The following is a 12,230-nucleotide window of genomic DNA, read 5'->3' as shown; positions in this document are numbered from 1 at the left end:
GACGTTCATTAGATTTTTTTGCTACACATCTGGCAAACCAACACTTATCTACACCAGTAAAAGATCATTCTTTTTTAGATCAATTTTTTTGTGGGCTAACATTGAAACAAATCTTTTGGTCTAGGAATGTTTCTTGTTTTTTTAACTAACCTGTCGATCAAACCACCATGCCATGGTCTAAGTAAAGTAGAATCAAGAATCTTAGGTGTGTTAGTAGCAGCAAGAACAATGTGATAGATCCCAGAAAATCAAAATAAATGAACAATGGAATTCATAAAAACAGTGCAGTCCAAAGGAATAAAAGGATCAATATCCAATAAAATCCATGGTAAATTACACATAATGTCTTGTGGTTTGCTAACCAAAATTTGAGGTAGCTCTTGAAAATGCAAGATAAGATCAATATCTTGGTTACCCAATGAGTGAAATAATTTCAAATCCTTGTTGAATAACCTTTTTTCAGCAAGATATATACTACATTTCTTCCTAGGATTAAGACCACACGGTGTGGAGGGGCATGCAAAAACTGAAGATATGCAATACCTCTAGTAGGAATCCAGTTGCTTTTCTTTTCACTTTCTTGCTCGTGTGTGTTAGCTCATGAGTCTGCAAAAATAACACCTATTAACATCAAGTAACAAAAATAAACAAAAAATGTAGTAAAAATAAGGGCAAATACCATAAAATATGGTCGGTTTTCTTCTCAGTTCAACTTTCATGAAAAAAAGAAATACCGGATGAATGTTATGAGTCCTTCAATACCTTGTAATAAACTTATGCAGGTCGGGTCAGGCAGGGTAACAACGGGCTGTCTTGTAAATTCTAATTAAAAAAAACTTTATACGCTCCTCCAATCAATCGTTAATGAAGAAAATACAAGCTAAAATATAACTCGCCTCTTGAACCAAAATAGAATGGAAGGTACCTCAATGTGCTTGTTAGATTTAATAAACTAAGTTATGTTTATATGTTATTATTGCTATTCGGATATAATTAGAAACACTTATTAGTTAGTTAATGATATACTTATGTAATAATCGGTAGATAAGCGTGAAACCCTATCAAATAACTGTCAAAACAGTTACCCGCCAATTCTCGAACTGCCAAAAACTCACATGTATATATTGATGTCACCGGAAATAATATCCGGCACCAAGACATTTCCTATTCAATAACTATCTGTCCACTATTGTTCTATATCTTGATTTCATCACAAACACATACACTATGCAAATCCAATTCGGTTCATTACCAGATATGTATTTGGATGATGTTAATACTTCCGCTGCAAACTCAAGTTCTGATCCCCAACAAAGTGGTATCAGAGCGGTGTTGGGGAAGATGAACAAAACCGAAATTAAACCCAGTTCCACGTTACTCCCTTGTCAACACTGTACGGATGAAGCAAAAGGCAAAACCAAACGAAATTAGAGAGAAAAGACATGTTACTATTGTCACCAACCAGGGCATCAGATTCACGCGTGTAAAAAGAAAGAAACCGATGAAGCGACACAGTTAATACGGCAAGCAGTAAATGAGGGAATACAGAGACATGAAGGAGAGGTTAACAATCATCAGGAAATGATTGTTGTCGGTACCGAAGGAGGGCTATGGAGCGACATTTGGTACGTAAGTTCTGTATTTAAACATCATATTGCCGGGAACTTGAACGTGTTTAAACGAATTAAACACATCATTGCGGTTGATACACGCACTGGTGAACATAATTTCTTGTTCACACGGGGGGTTGGATCAATAGAAATAAAAACAAGTAATGAAACCATGAGAATTCAAAGCGTCTTTTATTCACCGGAACTCGATCGGAATGTATTGAGTTTAGACCAATTGACGCTGCAAGGATTTACGGTCAAAAAGGCCGGTGATACTTGTAGGATTTATCCAATGTTTTCTTCTCCGGTGAATAATTCTGTGAATAACCTGAATGGTCTGTCAAGAGAGGAGGAAATCGGGTTAAATGAAAAACAGAGAATATTAGATGAAAGCGTGTATGACGATGATTTCAAAGAAAAATATTTGAATTCCTATTTTGAAGAACTTCATCTGTCTACACAAGAGACAGATTAGAGCATCATGATAGTTAAGGCCATGGAATTCAAAGAATTCGAAGACTGCAGAGCATTTATGGATTTGTTGGATGATCGAGACTTTGTTCTCAAGTATAAACATATACTTGATTCAAAGTCTGAAGAATTGGTTAAATGGTTCTTATTCGATTACATGGGAATAAAAACTAGACCGGTTCCTCCAATAGCTTCATACATGAGGAAGGTTATTCTACTGAGTCTGTATTTACTCGTAGCCATGGACGGAGGTTATCGAAATGTAACAACAGAGAACACATGGCCTGCAATAGCAAAGGATCTGGGTTTCAATTATGAAGACGGTGATTACATGAGAGTCACATATGCTGCGTATCTTGATGTCTTAGAGTATTACTACAAGTTCAAGCAAGTTCAAAAGAAAATGCAGGACAAGGAGACTGTTTTGGAAGAAGGAACGTCCACCGGTGGTCGTCAAGGAAGTTCAAAGAATGCAGGACAAGGAGACTGTTTTGGAGATGGAACCAGTTGCCTTATTTGCAGGTGTTGATGATGAAGACTGGAATAAAGGAAAACGAAGGAAGCGTTTCAATTTCAACTATGCAAAATGGGCAATGGATGAAGCAAATCGTAGCGTACTGAATCAAGCTCGTAAACATAACCTAGTTTAAGGGGGTTATGTTAGATTTAATAAACTAAGTTATGTTTATATGTTATTATTGCTATTCGGATATAATTAGAAACACTTATTAGTTAGTTAATGATATACTTATGTAATAATCGGTAGATAAGCGGGAAACCCTTTCAAATAACTGTCAAAACAGTTACCCGCCAATTCTCGAACCGCCAAAAACTCACATGTATATATTGATGTCACCGGAAATAATATCCGGCACCAAGACATTTCCTATTCAATAACGATCTGTCCACTATTGTTCTATATCTTGATTTCATCACAAACACATACACTATGCAAATCCAATTCGGTTCATTACCAGATATGTATTTGGATGATGTTAATACTTCCGCTGCAAACTCAAGTTCTGATCCCCAATAGTGCTAGTTACACGCGTCGAGCGAGGGGTTAAGCGTGTATCGAAGCTGAGTTACACGCATTTCGTGGCGTAGGATGGGTGTTTTCTGGCCCCGGTTCGCTTAACTGGCATTTAAACACGCTTAACTAACGCCGCCTGCATAATCGATGCCTGAACACGCGGAACAACACAAGAATGTGTGTAACCGGCATTAAACACATGTAACCAACAGTGCGCATGCGTAACTGTCGATTGAATGCTCGTAACTGGCGCTGGTTACTCATGAAAAGCCAGTTTCGCGTCAAGTACTTACCGGTGACAGTTTACTCCCATTACATGGTATCGAACACGCGTTTTCCATCTCCGTTACATGTGCCCGAGAAAAACGCGTAACGGACGCCGCATTATGCCTAAACGACAGACTCGGTTACGTGTCGAGCGGCTAGTTAAGTGCGTGCCGGGGCCAAGTAACGTGTCGCCAGACGCGCGTTTCCCGGCCCTGGTACATGTAATCGGCTCTGCACGCATATCCGCCTTTTAAACATGCGTAAACCGAGGCATGATCGCCTGTAACTGGTGCCAAAAACCAGAAAGTCAGAACCTAGAAGCTGTACAGTAATTTCAAAATAACCATTCTATAAATCAAACCGTTCTGACCAGAAATTCCCTCTGATTTATTGAATCAACTCCTTTTAACCAGCAATTCAAACCCGCCTGACCCGACCCGTTATACCAGTTTCCCTCTTAGTTGATGTTTTTGGATTTAACCCGTTTGAGATCAAACAGAACCCAGATCGACCCATTGACAAATAAATGGGTCATACATATTACATACCTTTAGATTATTTGTTCCAAATCGAATCATTTGCTGCAACTGCCATTCTGTTTGAATGCCCAACAAAAACAGATCATTGTCACTAAAATCTCAGGAATAATACCAGAGTATTCCTGCTTGGTCTAATGTCACCTTTTCTATGATGATCTGGAGTCTGGACCAAAAGAACACCAATACCTATTAAATTAAAACAATAAATATCAACATGTTTGCAATCAAAAGTCAAATTAATTACTCTTTAAAACTCACGAATAATATCATGTAAGTAAGTGATTATGTGACATTAAAAAAAAATCCAAAAATTAGTTATAACAAAACGAGCCAGCAAAAAAAAAAAAATTGGGCACCAGGTTATTTTCAAAATCTTTTGTTAGTAGTTATTAAAAAGAAAGAGTCTTTGAAGGTACCTCAATGTGCTAGTCAATAGGCACGGTTCTCATCTTCTCATTCGTGTCAGATTGTTGTGTTAACATATAGTTTGGTAAAACCTACTACTGTAAAACAAAATCACTTTTAAGTTAAGAATATGCAGTTGAATGAAAACACATTATTATTTAACTTAAGCTTTACATTTACAATTAAATATATGTGAATTTCGCTTTAAGTTTGGTTCAATTAAGCCAAAAATTCTATTTCTAGTTGCTAATTCTTTGGTATATCGGTAGTGACTTTTAAAATAAATCTATTGGAACACCAAGTATTCTTTTATTCATTTAGTTTATTGTTTGTAGCTTATGTCATTAAGATGCCAATTTATCATCCTCATTCCTCAATAACTTAAATAAAGTTTCAGATTTTCTTGTATAAGATTTCAGAAACGGTGAATATATGCCAAATCGAACAAACATACTATGACTCATCCTAAGTCTGCTATGGCTAAGAACAAAACTTGTAGCATTAAATACTTTTAACGCATTACATTTGTCATGTAATTAGTTTCATGCCTTTGATGCTACAAAATATTATTAGTAAAGAAATAATTAGAAATTACCCTTTCCACCTGATCTCCAGAAACTCCACCAGCAATGAACATACCCTACTTACGAAAAAAAATTAACTTGAGCTTTTTTAAAATAAAGATTTTCAAATGCAAGCATTTCATGTTACAATTTGACCATACGAGTACCTGCTGGCGTGCTCGTTTAAGCTCATGCTCAAGCTGCATTATAACGCGATACGTTCAAGCAAAAACCATCAAACAACATGATGTGAAACAGATAACAAAGTGTTGTATGAAAGCAAGAATAATACTTTCTTTCTTAATCGACTTTTCCTACAGCTTCTTGATTCTGAGCCAGCCTTCGAAGTATCTGATCGACATGACACCATATAATAAAACGGAAAACTTTATATCAATTGTTGTTTTTAAAATTTTAAAAAAAGTCATTTACAAACCTTCTGGTCTCCAATCTTTCCCATTGATCCTTCTGTTGAATCTACAACAACTTGACCTCCATTTTGAACACTGTTAAACTACAGAAAAATATCCAAAACATGTTCATCAAAACTAAAGATCATTTAGAAAATATAAAGACAGTAAACAATTTAACAGATTAAAGGAAAATAAAGAGCTGATATTTATCATCAGTGTCAATATCAGTAGAAGTGTCAGTTTGTTGGTTGTTATCTGCAATAGCAGACTCACCCCAATTCTCAAAATCCCCTTTCCCCATAAAACCACCACCGCCATCCTCACACTACACTTGTAAATTTGAATCATAAGTATGTAACAGGCATTGTGTGAGTGAAGATCAACACATCAACACGATTTAATGAGAAATAAAAAACCAAGTAGATTAAGCTGTAAGACAACGAAATCGAAGGGTTACCTGTTTCTGAATCCTCGTAGGTGGATCTCAAATCAACTTGAATCTTTGTTTTCACCTTCGTCTCGAATCAAATTTGCTTCTTCTTCTTTTGTTTCCTTCTTAGGACACTCGCTCGCATAATGGCCACGTCCTTGTCCGGGTTGATCAAAATCACCCCGCCTAGTTCTTTCCTCCCAATGTCAAGATTATGGGGGTGATTTGAAGTGAAAGAAAACAGAAATGATTTTCGAATAGAAAGAGAAGAAAAGTAAAATGCTGGTGCTTTTTATTCAATGTCATACCATGCCTTAAATAGGCTAACTTCTCCAACGTACACAAAAAAAAAAATTTTGTAAGGTAAATTTCATTCAAAACACAGCAGCCCGGCCTCTAAAAAAAACAGGAACCGAACCGACTACTCCAACATATACAAAGGATACAAAACCCAATCACTCCATACTATCTCTATACTTTGACCTACACTTTAACCACAAAAAACCCAACGATTTAACCTCCTCAATGATCTCTTCAACGCTCCCTCTACCGCTTGAAAAAATTTTGTTGTTTCTCGCTTTCCAGACACACCAACACACAACCATAATAAGCCCCTGAATAATAACTCTCGCCCTCTTGTCCTCGGAAGCTCCTTTGTGCAACATAAGAACATCTTTGAACGAAAAAACGAAAATCAGGTTGATCTTGGCCCACTCGCTCAGCCAACTCCATACCGCACATGCCGTCTCGCACCCGGAAAATAGGTGATCCATAGATTCTGAAAATACTCTGCAAAAAGCACAACTTTCCGAATCAACCGCGACATTCCTTCTAGCAAGAGCCTGCCTAGTCGGAATACGATCCATAAAAGCTCTCCATATGAAAATCTTACACTTGGCTGGGATCCAACCACCACGCCACATACGAGATTCAGGATCCACTGACACCTGAGGCAGTGCCGCTTTTTTATAAGAAGTAGAGAAAATTCCTGATTCTTCCAAAGTCCATCTCCACGAATCCTTAGCGTCCGATGTAACAATCCCAGCAAGAAAAGAAGAAACTTCCGACATATCAGCCAGCTCCTCCTGCGCAAAAGAAGATCTAGACCAGCTCCATCTCAAATTATCATCGGTACCTTCCGCTGGAAGACGGTCAAACACGAGGCACCTCTTAGTAGATTCCAAAGCAAACAGCCTAGGCCACTTCAACATCAGAGGAACGTCACCGGACCAATTATCAATCCAGAACCTTATATTTTTGCCATCTCCCAAGATTCCTTTGATGTAATGGTTAATCTTATTACCGTGAAGACGCGCCTTAGATTCCGAGGTCATAATATTCTTCCAAACACTCGTCACAGAAGTATTACACGGAAAATAAAACCATTTTATACTTTTACCATGGCAAGCCGTGACCACTTTCCACCACATACTATTGACCTCCGACCGATACCTCCAAGCCCATTTCCCCAAAAGAGCTTCGTTGACTAACTTAAGTCTACAGATGCCAAGACCTCCATTTTTCTTCGACCAAGTCACTAAGTCCCACACAACCCAATGCATCTTCCTCCCCGTCTCCGCCCCCCCCCCCCAAAGGAAATTCTTCATAAGAGATTCAAGCCTCTCGACAACTTTAACAGGGACTTTAAAGATCGAGAAATAATATATAGGGAGACTTTCAAGGACAGCCTTGATGAGCACCACCCTACCTCCTATGGACAACGAGTTCGCTTTCCAATTCGCCAACCGGTTCTGAAAAATCTTTATAATGGGATCCCAATTTTTAACTCTGTTCATGTTAGCTCCGAGAGGAATGCCTAAGTACTTAAAAGGAACCTCTCCTTTCAAACACCCCACTGACTCCGCCATGCTACAAATGTCCCCTTCTTCCACACCCAAACCAAAAAGGTTTGATTTGTGAAAGTTTATTTTCAGCCCGGAACACCCATGAAAAATACGAAGAATTCTAGTAACCACTTTTATGTTCTCCGTAGACCATTCACCAACAATCAACGCATCATCCGCATAAAGAAGATGCGAAACAACTGAACCACCATTAGGGAGTTTAATCCCTTTAAACTTTCCGGAGTTACACGCTTTAGCAAAAATATATGAGAACGCTTCCTTAACAAACAAGAAAAGGAAGGGAGAAAGGGGATCACCTTGTCTAGCCCTTTACTGCATTGAAACTCAAAAGTCGGCGACCCGTTAACTAAAACTGACGATCTTGCCGACATAAGAATTCCTTCCACCCATTTTCGCCAAATAATTGGAAAACCCATTTGAGATAACAAGTGAAGCAAAAAGCCCCAGTTAACGTTATCGTAAGCCTTTTCGAAGTCTATTTTCAACACGAACGCCTTTCTACCCGTCTTTTTGATCCAAGATAGCACTTCACTAAGAATAAGAGGGCTGTCCAAAGTATACCTATCTTTCAAGAATGTTGATTGAGATTCCGCAATGATGTTCCCCATAACCCCTTTAATACAGTTGGTGAGAATTTTCGAAATAACCTTGCTAATTAACCCCACTAGGTTAATCGACCTATAATCCTTCATTCCAGTGGGATCGATAATTTTAGGGATAAGAGTGATAAACGAAGAGCTCGAGCTTTTATCAATTAACCCAGTTTCGTGGAAGTGATGCATAATATCTCTAAAATCCGATTTGAATAATCTCCAAAAATGTTTCAAAAACTTGAAGTTGAAACCATCAGGCATGGGGGCCTTATCTGAACCACATTCGAAAACCGCGTCTTTGATTTCTTTATCCGAAAATATCCCCGAAGTAGCTTTAGCCTCTACCTCCGTGAGTTTGGTATGTGCATATAACTAGATGATCATGTGGTTGTATGCTTATTGCATCGTGAGTATGAAATGTATATAGTGTCATTAGTATAGTCTACTATAATGACATGGATGTATGAGGTTAAGTCGAAAGTTCATATGATAAATTGTTGACTTTTTGAAAGTCAACTGTGCATAAGTAGCAATGTTAGACTTTTGTCACAATTGTAATATTATATAAAGTCATATGATGCGTGTTATATCCATATGTGTTATATGTGATGACATGATGAATTATATGAGTTTGAAAGATTGACTTGTGGAAATATGCCTTATGCTTGTTAGAATTGAGTAATGAAAGTCAAATGTGAAACATGAATTTGATATGATTGTTAATATGTACAATCATGTATGCTAACAAGAATGTGAATGCGATGACATGAAAGTATAGGGATCATGTCAAGATGGATGGAAGCATGGAAGGTTAACGGGTCAAAAGGAGGTGAGAAAACGGATGCGAATACGAACACTTAAGGTAAGTGATTTCTGAAATCACTTCTTATTTATAAATGAAGTTTAGTATGTGGTATATAGGGAAACCAAGTAAGAATTTACAGGTAAGGGTAAGTACCAAGGTAAGTTCATATGAACTTCATCTATCCTTAATGTAAATTAAGATGATAGTTTCATCATGTTAATGGAATGTGCATGATGTTGCTGAATGTTCATTGTGTTAATGGAATGTGCATTATGTTGCTGAATGTTCATTGTGTTAATGGAATGTGCATTATATTGCTGAATGTTCATCGTGTTAAGGGAATGTGCATTTTGTTGCTGAATGTTCACCGTGTTAATAAAATGTTCATTATGTTGCTGAATGTTCATCGTGTTAATAGAATGTTCATTATGTTGTGGAATGTTCACCGTGTTAATGGAATGTTCATTATGTTGCTGAATGTTCATCGTGTTAATAGAAAGTTCATTATGTTGCTGAATGTTCATCGTGTTAAGGGAATGTTCATTATGTTGCTGAATGTTCACCGTGTTAATAGAATGTTCATTATGTTGCTGAATGTTCACCGTGTTAATAGAATGTTCATTATGTTGCTGAATGTTCACCGTGTTAATGGAATGTTCATTATGTTGCTGAATGTTCACCGTGTTAATAGAATGTTCATTATGTTGCTGAATGTTCGTCGTGTTAATAGAATGTTCATTATGTTGCTGAATGTTCACCGTGTTAATGGAATGTTCATTATGTTGTTGAATGGTCATCGTGTTAATAGAATGTTCATTATGTTGCTGAATGTTCATCGTGTTAATAGAATGTTCATTATGTTGCTGAATGTTCACCGTGTTAATGGAATGTTCATTATGTTGCTGAATGTTCACCGTGTTAATAGAATGTTCATTATGTTGCTGAATGTTCACCGTGTTAATTGAATGTTCATTATGTTGCTGAATGTTCATCGTGTTAATAGAATGTTCATTATGTTGCTGAATGTTCACCGTGTTAATGGAATGTTCATCGTGTTTGTTGGAAGTTAGTCGGTTATGTATGTTTGTAATTCCATTGATTTACGTTGATATGTTTATAGATAAGGCTCAACTTACAATAAATGAATGTGACATGTATGTAAGTACGTATGTGAAGACGTAATCATGTATGTATGTAAGTAGATGCGTATGTATGCAAGTAAAGGTATGTATGTATGTATGTATGTACGTAGTTATGTATGTATTGTATACGTGGTTTCAATACATTTAAGTATTGACCTTATTAACAGTGTGCCTCGAGAATGAAATGTAATGCAGGTACATTATTGGAGTTCCGCCAAGGATTAGACATCCGGATGGAATGATTAAATCTAGAAAGCTAACGGGGTGGGAAGTATATGTGGACAGAACGTAATGAGACTACATGATTGAGAATCTTGTTTGTATATAATGTATGCTAATGTTGCGAATGTATGTGGTGGGTGCAGGTTGTACGAATCACAGATTATCATCATGAGGAGTAGCGATCAAAGACTGAGTCACAAGATAGATTGTACAGGAATGCTTGAGCATGTAATTTGATAAACATAAGTTATGCTTTTATTTTATTAAATGAGTACGAAGGATACATATATTGTAAAAGAGTTATTTTAAAATGAACTTTCAAGTAAGTCAAAAAGTTTATAATGAAAGAAATTTTATGGTACGTATTTCCGCTGCGTCTTTTCAGTTAAAGCGTGTTAGGGTCTTACAAGTTGGTATCAGAGCCCTGGTTTGAGGGAAATCAAGTATGAGGAGGTAAATACTTGTGACAACCCTCACTAAACCAGGTATCCGTACGACTTAATTAACTATTAATTGTTGCCTAATTACTGTGCTTAACTGAGATTTCTGATAAACTGCTACTTGATTGTTGATACTTGTACATATCTGCATCATACTTTGATTTTTCCGTCACTACATTATTACTTACTGAACTCTAGTGACAAACATGATGCACAAAAGCACAGTAGCATTTGAACGGATAACCTATTTGACATGCTGATATAGCCAGCATCAGGCAGACACTGCCTCTAAAGGCCTGAATGAGCCAGAAATATTTTACTACACCCATAGTGTGTGTAGGGATACAAGGGTTGTATAACTACGTCTCTAGGAATAAGATATAGAGATTGGATGTGCCAAAAACGTATTCTAAGCACAAAACACAGCACTTTTATCAACACACTAGCTTCTAGCTAATTAATAAAGTGCCAAAACATGAGAAAATATTCCTGACACTTTGCAGAATAAATTGTGTCGCTAAAAAAAATATTAATTACGACGCTTAAAAGATTACTTAAGCGCTTTAACGGATTACTATCCAACCAAACAACCGGACTATACCCGGAACATAAAAATATTGCCAGAAATATTATTGGTATTTTTCTGAGCCAGTTAGGGTCCCTGATTACCCTAAACACCCGCATTATAACGCATTAAACAACTAACGGGGTTAATCTCTAAAAGTAACCAACTTAATGTAACTGAACTCTAACTGAACAATCAAGATCCAACCGGGTACCCCCCCCCCTTTAGGCCGGTTCCATTCTAATGGAACTAGGAGTACACTTTTGAATATTTTAATTGTTGATTGTGGATATCTAGAAAGCATAAGAATCCGTTGGACGATGAACCAAATTTTGTCTATAAAAAACCCCACACATACACAAGACTTGCCATCCATTTCACCAACACACTCTCTCTCTTGCCCTCTCCTCTCTTCTCGGCCGAACACCCACACTTGTCCACCACCATTTTCGAGTTCTTGTCTTGCCATTCTGTCACACCCCGATTTCCACGTGTCTCACCGGTGGGCCCGGTGGGGGATTACCGTGACGATGTTGGCAACAATATAGTCAAACCACACAATTATATAATGCACAGCGGAAGCATAAGATAAATATAAATTTCAACCTCTGATTGTAATATCAAAATGTATTACAGGGGTTGGATATATCCACAGCGGATCGTAAATAAACATAAAGTATTGTTCCATCAGATACTGCAATCAAGCTTGCGAGACTTATCCCGACGCTAGGGAGCTAATACCAGCCAATTACGTTTAGGTACCTGCACTTAATCTTTTTGGGGAAAATACGTCAGTTTACACTGGTAAATACATTCAACTGACACATTTGAAAATGTTTATTAAAATTGATTTGAATGCACAAGGCA

At 37.3% G+C, this 12,230-nt stretch overlaps 1 long non-coding RNA gene across 2 annotated transcripts; it reads right to left on the bottom strand.

The window, feature by feature from the left end:
• Window positions 1-334: 334 nt before the first annotated feature.
• LOC110897153 lies at window positions 335-4,413 on the bottom strand. 2 transcript variants are annotated; one of them, XR_002568491.2, is made up of 4 exons: window positions 4,337-4,413; window positions 4,062-4,106; window positions 3,930-3,976; window positions 335-606 (listed from the first exon to the last, which is right to left on the bottom strand). It is a non-coding gene; the product is annotated as an uncharacterized LOC110897153 (long non-coding RNA). The 2 variants fall into 2 exon arrangements; XR_004873932.1 differs by lacking the exon at window positions 335-606 and adding an exon at window positions 3,602-3,667.
• Between the last annotated feature and the right edge of the window lie 7,817 nt (window positions 4,414-12,230).

Source organism: Helianthus annuus, chromosome 12, assembly GCF_002127325.2.
Source record: "Helianthus annuus cultivar XRQ/B chromosome 12, HanXRQr2.0-SUNRISE, whole genome shotgun sequence".
In the NCBI taxonomy this organism is placed as follows: Eukaryota; Viridiplantae; Streptophyta; class Magnoliopsida; order Asterales; family Asteraceae; genus Helianthus; species Helianthus annuus.
Note: the sequence above shows the minus strand (reverse complement) of the source record. Positions and strands in the feature narration are given on the sequence as shown.